General features: G+C 39.3%; 1 protein-coding gene and 1 long non-coding RNA gene across 4 annotated transcripts in view; one reads left to right on the top strand and one right to left on the bottom strand.

The window, feature by feature from the left end:
* Window positions 1-974: 974 nt before the first annotated feature.
* The window catches only part of LOC107273038 (ankyrin repeat domain-containing protein 6), a 48,599-nt gene continuing 36,279 nt past the window's right edge, over window positions 975-13,294 (top strand). For both annotated transcript variants that reach the window (XM_025090365.1, XM_015750834.2), the window contains exon 1: window positions 975-1,666. The gene's annotated coding sequence lies outside the window, so the exon portion shown is untranslated. The remainder of the gene's footprint in view (window positions 1,667-13,294) is intronic.
* Window positions 5,716-11,514, bottom strand: LOC112495146. 2 transcript variants are annotated; one of them, XR_003061442.1, is made up of 5 exons: window positions 11,394-11,514; window positions 11,167-11,323; window positions 7,602-7,887; window positions 6,818-7,329; window positions 5,716-6,068 (listed from the first exon to the last, which is right to left on the bottom strand). It is a non-coding gene; the product is annotated as an uncharacterized LOC112495146 (long non-coding RNA). The 2 variants fall into 2 exon arrangements; XR_003061441.1 differs by having other exon boundaries at window positions 6,818-7,887.

Raw genomic sequence — 13,294 nt, 5'->3', positions numbered from 1 at the left:
GGAGACTATGATCACATAACTCTACTTCCGGACTCGCCGCTGGGATTCAGCGCCGTGCTTTTAGTATCGCCTAAAACCGTAGCGTTGTGCATCTCCGTACTCATCTCTGGACACAATTCGATAAAAGCTAGAGCCTTCGTGTCTAGGGACATTTTATATACGACTTCCCTGGACATACATGAAGTTTCACGAGGCTCCACTAGATGTCAGCAAGTTGATCAAATTGCCTGAATCAAATTAGGTAAAACAAGACGCCTGAAAACCAATGGACTAAAGAGTTATAATCATATAATCTAGCACCACAACTACTGGTAAAATGAATTTGCCTTATAACATCCATTTTCAAAATCCAGAAGCAAAAGATACAGAAAATTTTTTTATGTTCGATGTTAAAAAAAAGACACACAATAAATACCAATAGCTCCTAATTTTGTATCTTGGAAAGAAAACATGCGAATAAATGTGGACCAAGCGTGACATATGGCGAGCGAAGAATAATTATTTTTGAATATAATGAAGCGTGAAAACTGTAGGGCGTAATTTGAAATTATAAATTTTCAATAGTACCAACAACGATGTAAATGCACCAAAATCTCTAGCGATGTATGTACAAATAAAAAATAATACAAAATATCAGAGGCATTCATATGTGAGCGAGCATTGTAGTTAGACACGTGAATCACCTGGAGGTATATATATACGTATAAATGAAAAAAAAAACTAACATAAAGAACAAAGAATAATTGCCAGGACGTATAATTAGACAAAAAGGTATTATCGTGCTGCCGGGATACATAGTGGCTAGAAAGATATGGCGCAAAAGAAGTGGAAAAGGGCACAAACGGTGAAGGGTGATCTTGGGGAGTATCCTGCTTGGAGGGGGTACATATAAAAAAAGAAATAGAGTACTAAAGAAGAGTGGAGAGGGTTGGTGAGTGGTGGGCAGGCTGAAAAACAGGTGTAGAGGGGGGAGAGAGATCCATGCAAGTCCCACGAACGTTGGGATCCCTCGATCCACTACAGGATCCATGGATCAGTCTCGGTAGAACCGTCTTTTCGTTACGGTTCGTATCGACATACGTGTTTCAAAAGGATTTTTCCGAATGGTCACGAAAATCGCAGATGAATGAAAATCAAGTATGCACGTGCCAAATGAAGTTACAGCTAATTATGTCAATAAGTTTTGTGTGAAGGAATAAAACCAAAAGAGAAAAAAAAATGATAATTGTGTCAAAAGCTTTTACAGTTTGTTTGAAATTCGTTGCAATGTGTAAAAAATAATTTTTCAAATGGTGTGCCAAAAGTAAAACGGAGTAACAAGAATATTTTTTGCACATTACAAAATGTTACGTACAAAAATTTACTCGACGCGTCTAACGTCCAGAGATTTCGATGCTTTCCATTGCATTATCTGATGAATTTGATGCCCGCACAAGAAACGTCTCAGAAGAATTTCCATCTAGTGCCCTTTCTAGCGAATTCCATTTTTCATCGTCTCTGTGTCGTGCTCCAGTGGTGTGTAAAAGTGTAGTGAAGAATTTTCTCGAAGGATATTCGTTGGAATTTAGTATTCTCTTTTTATATCCCTACCACGTTCTACTGTACCATTGGATTAAGGAGGCGATCAAATGCAGAAAGATCAAGAATCAAGTAACATATAGGACCGGTAAGTGTTTCTTATTTTTCGCAATGTCAGCCACTGTCTCCGGAACTCCTGCTATGTCAATTAAAACTAATTAGATCAACCCCAACCGAGCCTCTTAATGGAACCCGAGCCATGTAACGGGTGGACGATTCGCCATACGATTTCAACCTATCAGTTATTCTGGTTCTGTTTAATAGAGTTTTCGACTAACTATACTAGGTGCGCACTAACAACAGATTAACTACATTTTTCGTAGTATTATTCCGTACTAGTTATAGAATTTTCTCTTAATACACATCGAGTGCAGTGATTAAAAAATGATATTTCTAAGTATTCTTATAAATTTTCATACTTTTCTCTCTTTTATTTTATATTTAGCGAAATATTCCATTTTTTCATAAGCAACCATGCATCGCAGCTCGAATCTAATTATTTCCGCTTCCGGTTCCGTTTGGCGAGAACGCGTTTCCGCATAGAAAGTTTTCCCCCGATCAGGTCATTTCTGATGCTTCATGCGATGGTCATGCCCAAAAGTTTTTATATATGTATTGGATACACTTTTCATATAAAACTTATTATAATATATACATATATAGCTAATGGTACATGTATCCGACGATATGCAACGTAAATATACTTCGATGACTCAGACATTCTCAAATCTGCTGGGTGAATTCATATGGGGCTCCATTCGGCCCGAAAGACGACGTACCAAAGCGTTTCTGTTTCCTCTCACGCACGAACGCGCGTTAAAGGCGCATACTTATTCAATACGCATCCACCGTGCAACCTGGTGCCAGTAATAATGCGTCAGCCATTTCCTACGGGGACCAGTGACACTCTGGATTCGAGAAATTTATAAAAGGAAATTCATATTTTTCAAAGTACAATGAAACAGGATCTGATCGAAGGAAATCCACAAAAAATTATTTTTTTAAATTCAAAAAATCATAAAATTCACATTGTCAATTTTATTTTCATAAAGTATTTGGAAATACTAAAAACCGCCTGTTCAATACGAAACGGAGAAGCTTCATAATATTATATCATTACCAAATTCGGATACCAATACCCCATTGCATATATATATATTACAACACATTGAGAACCTTCGTATTCTTTTCCTACAGCTGCTATGTTTGTTCGTAGAACTTCAATGGCGGGCGTTGGCCGCCCGAGAACAGCGTGCCGACATAAACCACGCGTGGTTTCCGTGACTAAACGTTCAATATTCTAGAACCACGATCGAGAAACCACTTCCTTGTCTAGCACAGAGATCGTTAAATTTTTTCAGAATATTTTTTAAAAATAATCCATGTAAAACTCATATGCCAGCTTCCTTATACCGAGAGAAGCACATAGTGGCAAATAGCATGCGCAAGAAAGGAAGGTTAGTAAAATATAGGAGCTCAAGAGCAGCTAAAAGCATGACAAAATGAGTCGGGTCAGTTTGACGGTGAATTTTGTAGCGTTAACGAGGTTAATACATTTGGAGAAACAAGGAGACTAGAGATTCACGACTGACAGGACCAGGGGTCCTAGTACAACCAAACTAGATAGAAATCAGGCAATGAACCACATTTAGGAATTTTAACATGGGAGAAATTAATTCAGGATCACAAAAGAATACAGGGCTCTTAATTACCACAGTGGTAGCGGGACAAACCCCTGATTTAGACAGGAAAATTATTATACGATTTAAGCAATAATACAAGACAAACCCTACGGTACCATAGGAAAGAGTTGAGTGCCATCAGACATAAAATAGGAAACGGCTCTAGACTTGGCAGTAGGACGAATAGGACTGAGCACATCCTAGGACTTCGAGTAGAGTCCGTAGGATGTCCTGGTAGGATGGTGGGTCAGCCATGGAAGGGCCTAATCCCGGGTACTCACATATGATGGTCTGATCTGGTGACTACAGCTGGTCCCGGGTCTTAGCGTCTTGGACATTTCCCGAGGGTTCCGTCTCTATTCTAAGCAGTGGTGGTCCATGATGACGTCAATAGAGTTGTTTGCCGATTAGTAGGATACGTCGTAGAAATTAAAAAAAATTTTTTTTTAAAGAGATAGGGAAAACAAAAACGTCGAAGAAACAATATCGACACTATAGATACGATATTAAAAATTTTGGGAGTCCTCCATGATCAGTACCAGGTGGAATTGACGTTTAGAAGCGTCAGTGCACATTGAGCAAAAATGAGTAAGGGATTGGGTATTTGTAAGGAGAATTTCAAAAATTCATTTTTACAAGAACGTACGATCTGCTGTACGATGCGTACAAGTAGCCAGCAATTCTTATGATGACTTCATGTTACAGCTGCCAAGTAGCTGGCAATGACTTCGTTAATACGTTTCGCGCGATTGGAGACCAGAACGGGTTCGGTTCGATTAAAAAGGTCTGATGCCTCAATTTATACGGGAAACATCAACGGCAGATGATCTTGTACAAAGGATACAAAAAGTTCGGGTAGAAAATTATTATTGGAAAAAATCACAGTAGGGGTTGGATAATTTTCCACTAAGGTTCGAACGTTATAGTGTAGATCAATTCAGTGATCGATGATCGACAAATTCTAACCTCATAAATCTTCGATGAGTCACGTTTTGAGCCAACAAGCTCTGGGTTACTTCAAGCAATGCACATCAGGTGGTCTCGTCTGGCGCAATTTCGATCTCGTTCTAGAAACGTCCCGATCAATCGCCGTGCCAGAAGCCTCATCCAGTGTTGTCTTTTGATCGTATTCTTTTTTTTTCGAATTCTATCACACGGAAACGAGAGTAAGATTAATGAGAACAAAATACGATTGTTACAACGGTATACAATGAAGAATTTTTCCAGTGAATTTCACGTAACTCAACGCATCGTTGAGTTTTACCTACTTCCGGGAAATTCGAAAAGAAAGTCCGTTAGGAAGAATACGGCAAATCTTACTGCGTTCTTCACACGACCCGACACATAACCGCAGCCAGTAAATTGCTAGATGATAATCTGGAACTTCCATATTAGACTTAAGTTATGCGGTGCTTCGACTGGCTAGGTACAATTACTCTGAAGGTAGGTTAGGTTGGTTTTCATCTAACTTCACAGCAGTATCCATCGGAGGAAATTTTGATAAAAAGTAAAAAAAAAATTTCTATCATACACGAACTAGGAAATAATAAAAAAAAAAAAAAAAAACTATACGTACCATCATTCCTATCTGTCACCATTATTCCTTAAATGGAACAAAGGAAACGCTGTCTGACTCTGTTTCTCTTTCATTTACTCTCGAATTAAGGGCCTAGCATTTTAACGAAGTCGACTTCCCGTGTGTCTTACTTATTATTGTCGACCCCGGAGGCTGTCTTGGGTATCTTTTTCTCGGACTTTTTCTGCTCCCTGGACTCCGACATTTCTTTACCTAACGAGACGCTTCGCGCGATACCGTTATAATCTCGATGCGATATAAAAGTCCAAATTACGTGACTGTATGCGACACTTAAAAGTTTTTAGTCTGAAAGAATATTCCTACTTCGAGAATGACCTATTCACAGAGTGAAAAAGCATAACAACTTACCAAAAGTGTATGGGGAGTCGTAAAAGTACGAAATTTCGGTCGAACGTTATTTTGTTCCACTGGGTATGTTTTGTATGCATGAAAGTAACATTGTAAATACCTGAGTGTAAGTCGACGTGAAAAAATTCTATATAGTTTGTATACAAATAATGTATGTACAGCAATCTACGGAGTACGCGTACTCCACAGGTATTGAGCGAAGCACAAGGAAGTCAAGATACAGGGCGGTGCCACTCTTTTAGACCGCAATAAATTAAGTGGTCCGCAATCAATGCCTGCACCACTTCACAATGCGTAATTGCGAGTTTACGTTTTTATAAGCGACGAGTGATTTAGTCTCGAAACCCGCCGGCCATTACTCCATGATTCGCATTAATTATTATTACGCTTAAGCACTACTGCCATCTAACTTTCCGCGTGTGCACCAGCCCTCTACCATAGGGACAGCCCATAATTAGGAGTAACAGGTAAAAAAGGAAAGTGCACTATCTTTATACGGTTTATCCGCAACAACGAACGAAGGAAGAAGACGAAAAAAAGAGACAAAATGCCACAGTACATTTTTATGTCTTATCCAAACCACAAAGTCATTCCCATAAAATAGGTGGTAAAAAGAGGCTTTTGGTACCTTCTACAAATAAATATTGACACCGCTAGTGTATTCTGTACAGAAACAATTAGCATGGAGTTAATTGGTACGTAAAGCTTGTACAAGAAGATGGCACAACTTTACCTTAACGTTCCTCGGGCAGCCGTCAATTTCCCATTAAACTCTGGTAGCTTATCTTACATGTTAATTCGATGATGTTTCGTCCCCGTAGCTCTATACGTGTTTACGAAACTATTCAATGAGTCAAAGATCACTGTAATGTCAATAAGTTAGCGGATCCGACTGTTTTCAAGTATCGCTTAAATGCATCGGAGAGTGGGGATGAAAGAGAAAGAAGGAGAAAATAAAACTATTCGAACAAGGAAAAAGCGTATTATACGACTGACTGAACAACTTTTCTTCTTTTTAAACGCTACGCCGGGACCTAAGCGTACACGTAGTTTGTGGTTTACTACAGTACACAATGTGCAACGTGCTGATCGTACGAACCCGATAAACAATAGTTCGAAATTGGTTTTTGGTATCGACGAACAATCTTTCGCGTTACTTCTTTGTCGCTGAAACAATGATATTACTGTGGGGAACAAATTGCGGTCTCGTACGTAGGGGAAGTGTCAAAAAAAGTCAAAAACAAAAACCTTAGATATCGTGATTGGCGGCTCTTTCGTTCGTAGGTTAATTTTCAAATATACCGTTAAGAATTTATAGGTTAACCAACACCATAATTTCGGCGAGTGGATTATAGGAGGCAGCCCACATAATCCTTGATCACGGTGCAAGTGGCAGTTATATTAATAGAAATAGATTAGAGAAATAATAGTTAGTATCGACGGAAAAGATGGCAGCACGCGAGAGACCCAATTCTACGAGCCACGCGCGTTTCTCAAATAATGCGTGACACACGAACCGAAGATTTGGCGTGAGAGAGAGAGGGGCGCGCAATACAGAGGGAATCTAGAATATAAAGAGGCCCAAACCGAGTGAAGAAATAAGAGGCCTTACTTGTGTACGATAATTTATTCAGCAGTCGTAAAGTCCACGGTAGACAGGCATCCTACGCCTTGTTTCCTCTCGAGCCAAAAGTGCTAAGCAAACACGCAGCGAAGAGGTGGGCTTTAGCCCACTGCGTACATTCTCTCTTGGCTGGGCATCGCCACTGCCACTGCCATCGACACGGCCACTGCCATCGAGATTGGTGTACGCGTTTTCTCTCTCACTTTGGGTGGCGATCGCAGGCACTACACTCCATCTGCTCGTACGTCTTGTGCGACTCTTAGATATTTAGATTTCACTTTTTCGAACGTGCCACTCTACTCTAGCATACCGTACTATACAGTCAAGGTCTCCATTTGTTCGTGACACTACTACCGTTTTAGCTTCTCACCGTGTATAAAGCGCGCAGTGTACACTTATTGCTTTCCCAATCATATTTCTGGCAGTGTATGATTATATTCGACAGGTATTGACAGCAAGGATGGCGAATACCGGCTGTGGAAAGTATTGTGTGTATTTTTCTGTCAGATAGAAAAATGCACTAATAAATACAAGCAGGTCGGGATTAAACTATACCAAAAAAATATACACTCTTATTTTTAGATATATATAGCTATACGTGTACTATGTAAATGCGTACATCTTGTAATGACGCTACTGAAAAGGGAAAGGAATGGTGAAATAGAAAAAAGACTAAATAATTGGTATATAAAGGATAAAAAAAGAAGTAAAGATCGAACCGATCCGATCCACTCCACGCATGAATCGTTCGGAAGATCGAATGCATAATTACCGAACTCGTTGCATTGCACTTGCGTTTACTGAAGGAAGGACGGAGAGCGACGGCAGCGCCAGTAGCGGCGGCCACTACAACTATCTTGTACCATAAACCCTCTATACCTTCTACCATGGTTCTCTTCATCGCCGTAGGAACAAAAAAACACATACGATCAACCAATCACCAGGAGGAAAATTACCTCCACTGAAATTACGCCGATCTCGCGAGTGGACGTCGTCACCTGCGTTGGCTACAGGTCTTTACAAAGTTCTCACGGACTCAAGCCGCTTTGAATATTCTCCTGAGAACAAAGATATTCATTGTTAATAATTAAGAACAATGCTACATGGACGGACGTTGAGTGTATGTACAAGATGAAATAGAGTTTGAATTTGCAGCCGGTAATTTTGTAAAAATTATTTTATAAAATATAGTCCCGTGTAATGCCGCCTTAATAATACCAGCTCCATACTCTACGTGGCATCCTTACAATTACAACCCATAACAATTATAGCAGCCTCCTTATACATGGTGGCTCCCTCCGCTTCTCACAACTGCTTTGCATCTCCTACTGGATTTAACGGGTGGCTTGAAATATCCACTTGCGATGAACTTAGAATCACTTACTTCGTACGAAATTGTTGTATTTCAGTTTATGACGGCTTCACAGTGTACCCGCACGTGATCTACGAGTGTGCACGTAACGTACGTGTATATACTAGTATACACGTATCTCACGTGGATCGTATAAAACCCGCAATGGGCGTGCATATCGTGCAAAATGGTGCTCCTGGCACCGTGATGGCTTTTCCATGCTGTAGCTTATTATTTAAGGGACTTTTGTATATGCCCCGTAGCCATAAAGATGCGTATACATAAAACGCTCGTTAACCACTCGTCGAACGATTAATACCACTAATCGATATTTCCAAGAGTCCACTACTCTTTAACTACAACAGTTTATCCGATTTTTACCAAGACTTCTAGTTTTCAATAAACGATCGTATTATTAAACCTTAGAAATTGATATTTAATGGTACCAATATGGTAACACAGTCACCTGCATCCCATGTACAGTTTACACTGCAAAGTCGTATGTTTATTATGAATTTGACTATATAAGTCCCTAATTTTCCAATATACAAACAATTCATTGGACATATTTACTTTTCATTTATCATCAACCTTTATTGATTAACGAATCACTCTGTATCTAACTATACTATATTATTTCATGGCAATTTTCAATCCTTTTCTTTCTGCTATCAAGAGACTCGGTATATTCTCGTGTCAAGTACACTCTAGAGATACGGTAGTACTTTATGCCGTTTCATGTAAACTCGACAGTATACGTATGTACGTCAAGTCCAGAATAATTCGCTACCGGTGTGACTGAATATTATTAGTGAATTATTTTCAGTCAATGAAACTAGTTTCCATGTAAAGGTGTTATGAGATACGAGAGAATTATACAAATTTTTTTTCATCCATAAGCAGTATCGCCCAGAATCGTACGAGAGACGTCGATAAACTTGTCAAGAAATTCTTGTAACGTTTTTTCGTTGTATACGCACGTCTGTAAATTCTTTCATCAGGCTGCCCAACCTCGTAGCAAAGTATGCCTTACCTTATACTTTGTCTTCTATTTTATTCGCGTACAACAAAAGCGCACTGCGTTCTCGCGACCGCAATTAATGATGCGTCTCTAGAGCGACAGCGAGTCGCTGCGTGTGTTTATTAATTTGTTTTCTTTTCTTTCACCGCGCGCAACGGAAATTCTCTATTCTCTCTTCGCAGGCGCGATTCACGCGAATAAACGAGAACCGAAAGGCTTGAAAACAGTACGCGTGATAAATTCACAGCGATTTGCCAAGTGTCGGCGGACGGTACGGTTAATTGAATTAATCTAAGATCAAATAAAGAACGAGTAAGTTTAAGCCTAGGGACTTTTTTCTTTAAAGCTTTGCGTTGTAAAGGAAGATGGATGCTTGGCTGTCTTCGGAGTACTGTGATAATTAATTTAATAATTACATCGAAGAGGCTGTGTCGAAAGTCACGTTTAAAAATGTCGATCCTCGCGAGCAAAACCTGTACACGTGCATATTCGATGTTAAATACTTGGAAAATTTGTTGTATAATTTTTCAAAAAAATCGAAGTATTTCCGAAATCACTTTTTTTTTTAACCTACCAACATTTTCTGACTTGCAGCCTTTCACGGTGAATACCGTGTTATATAGTCTCATTACAGGTAATTGGGAGTCTTGTATATTCCTACGAAGAGGCTATTGTTGTAAACGTTCTTGTCAGGTGAATAAAACGAGGTGTAGAGAGGGGTCAGAGATCAACGATAAAAAAAAAATATGTAATTTTCTCAACGCTTCGTAGATACGTATAATAGCATACCAAAATTAAATATAAAAAAAATTCCCAATTCTATGTTGATATGGGCCATTAAATATTTTTTTGGGAAATAATCTACCGTATCTCTATTGTCAGTATGAAAGCCTTAAATTTTTCTGGCAAGACTGATAAATCATTGATGAAAAAAAGAAATAGTAACTAGACACTCGCGCATCAGCCCCACGATATACTTTAACTGTATTTCTAAGGAGAGATCTTCTCGGGGCCTCTTTTGCACAGTGAAAATGTGTAAACGAGCTCCGACCATAAATTATTCCAGTCTGAATGTATCGCCAGCATTAAACACCCATGGCGCTGGAGCCGTGCTATATTGTGACTGGTTGGAGGAGCAAGATAAAATGAACTAAAGTACATGCTCGAAGGGTGTCTGAGTGAAGAAAAAAGAGAATGCGGAGGAGTAGGAATAGAAGAGAGAAATAAGAGGAAAAAAAATAAAAATAACAAAAAATAAATAAGAAACACAAACTTTGCATGTCCGATGCCATCCACTACCTTGAGATGTTCCACAGCCCTTTGGCAGACTCCCCATCAATTCTACCTATGAGATAACACTTTTACATGCGTTCGTCTTCCTTTTCTCTAGACACGTTAGACACTGCACTTTTATCGGTACCAGAAGGAATTTACAAGCACGTCGAATCAGCGAGCTCTATGGTATTTAATAACTCGTCCTATTAAATTATCCAAGGGAAACGTAGATGAGTAATAAGACATGTAAAATTTATCCGTATGAAAAGACGTGCGGTAGATTTTAAAATTTTTCAAAATCAAACTACCCTGTCTAGTTCATCCGTAACGTGTCTTATATCCCGCGACTTGTACGAGAGAATATCATGGTCCTTCTCGTGTAACCTCTCAGTGTCTTCTTACCGCACGAGATGGTCTCCATATCTCGTGATAGATTCTCTTGTATATTTTCAATACGCATAGAGTACAGTCGTGCTTGAAAATAAAAGCGTAAGACAAAATTGTGTTATATTTTGTATGAATAAAAAATATAAGATTTGAATTGTTATTAAAAATATAAATTAAACCACAACGAAACTTGTACCACGAGACTCCAATATGTTTCCAAGTGAAATATTATCGACTAGAAGAAAGACGGAGTTTCGATAATGTAAAAAAGAAAAAAAAAAAGTAAAATCTATACCGGTTTACCTTCTAACATAAGCTAAACTGCCTTCTCAGTGCGTACGTGACGCTGCTCGCCCGAGATGCACCAACGAGATTATGCAATTTACCATCGTCCATTCGAATACGATATTATCGGATTTATTCTCGGTCCGTTATGCACACCGATCGGCCACCACTGCAACTGGATATCGTTGCACTTCGTATGGGATCCCATAGGAAACGAGACCAGTCCCCTATAGATAAACGCTTACCTCTACGTTGTTATACGCAGTAGCAATCTCACGTAGATACACGAACTGCTACCCAGTAATCCAAGATGTCCTCCGATACGATGTACGGTGAACCAAGCATTGCGATTGGTAAACCAAGAAATTTCGTAACCTACAAAATACCAATGTTACATACGAAAATACCGATCGAACGAGAATATAAACATGGCCTTGGGTTTTCATACGATAGATATTGAAATGATAAATGTCAATTCCACAACGAGAAATATTTGCATTGCGTACGTTAACCTGTATGCCGCGTAACTGTGATTTATGATTATCCCGCGGAGTTAAATATTTCATCGAGTCCCTCCGGTCCATTACGCGCTCGATGATAACTTCAGGCTTCTCCAACTGCCCACGGGAAACGCCTGAGTAATCTTAAAGCATTTGCCAGCCAGCTTTTACACGGAATACGAACAGGTACCCCCATACGCCACATGAATATGTTTATATATATATATATATGCATGCCTATACGTATAGGGGATACTGTGGTATTTAATTAAAACTCAAGAATTTTAGCAATCCCAATCGATTAGAGTCTAATTAAATATATAATTAATGTAAAACGTACGTTTGAAAAATATGCCGGAAATATCTAGTTAATAAAATACGTATTAGAAAAATCAGACTGACTCCCTGTCCTTGGGTTGTTTTTTCACTTTCTGGAAATTCACATAAAACCGTTAAACTTTATATGGAGCCTATATAGGTCGCATGTCCCCGTAGCTACCGAGGTATAGTAATAAAATTTAAGGAGGCCATATTAAGATAAGCCAACAAGTATAACGTTTTAATTATACACGTGAAACTGTCTTCTGTGTTTCTCCGCGTATTCTGTATATACATAGTTATTCAGTATAAATATACCACCTGAAGTTGGTTCTGTCATAGAAATCAAATGGGCAAGCAATATGTAGGTATACATAAATATGCCTGATAATCCCACGTATTAATCCAATAATACATACATCACAGAATTGCGTGTTCGTCTGCTATTTTTTTTGGGTACTCGGTAGCTAATTTTTATTGTGGCTATCAGCCAGTATCTGCTGTATATTTAAACGCGAGCTACTCGTATCTAATCTAACAGCAAGGCACGTTAATATTCCCCTGGTTCTCCCGGTGTCTGTTCCCAAGTGGATTTACATGCTGGCGCGAAGTCTCGAATCGTTACGATTGCGACTGAGAGAAGCACGGACCAGTTCATAAACTTCTTCGGCGCTTTACCATTCAATGGAGAGTTCGCTTGGTAGGCTGCATGGGCTGCTTTCTCGCATTCGCGACTCTGTACGCGACGGTCGGGACTCTTGAAAAGAACGAAAAAGTGGAAATCTTCTGTTCTGCGAACTCTAAGAAGGTACGACTTTACACCGAGCTAAGCGATGCGACAAATTCTATTGGCTACTCAATCTTCTGCAGCCGCCTATCAGTTGGCTGATACGTTTGTTGTCGCTGGCTTTACGTACAGAACCTATAGCATTGTTCTCTCGCGAGATATTCTATTTTGTTAATACACCGATATACATATATATATATATATATATATAGGTGAAGAATTTACTAGCACCAAGCGAAAATTCTTTATTAGGTACGCAAATGTTAATCTGGGACTGAATTTAGATCCGAATTGGGCTTCGGGAATGAAACGTTACAATCGGATGGCGACCAGACAGGACAGGACAATTTCCACGTGGTTGGGGAATGGCGTTGTTCTTCCGAGCCGTTACGCACAATTTATGCGACATTATGCGTTCGGCTTGGTCAAGCGTTGCATTAGTGCATGTGCACGCATGCATGAATGCGTATCCCGCTACGTAAGAGTCGAACTCGAATTTATTGGATTGAGACGTCTATTTCAAATGGAACAAAGTACAAAA

The sequence above is a fragment of the Cephus cinctus genome, unplaced genomic scaffold (genome assembly GCF_000341935.2).
Source record: "Cephus cinctus unplaced genomic scaffold, Ccin1 Ccin1_scaffold1343, whole genome shotgun sequence".
NCBI lineage: Eukaryota > Metazoa > Arthropoda > Insecta > Hymenoptera > Cephidae > Cephus > Cephus cinctus.
The sequence above is the reverse complement of the archived record's forward strand: the minus strand, read 5'-3'. Positions and strand labels throughout refer to the sequence as shown.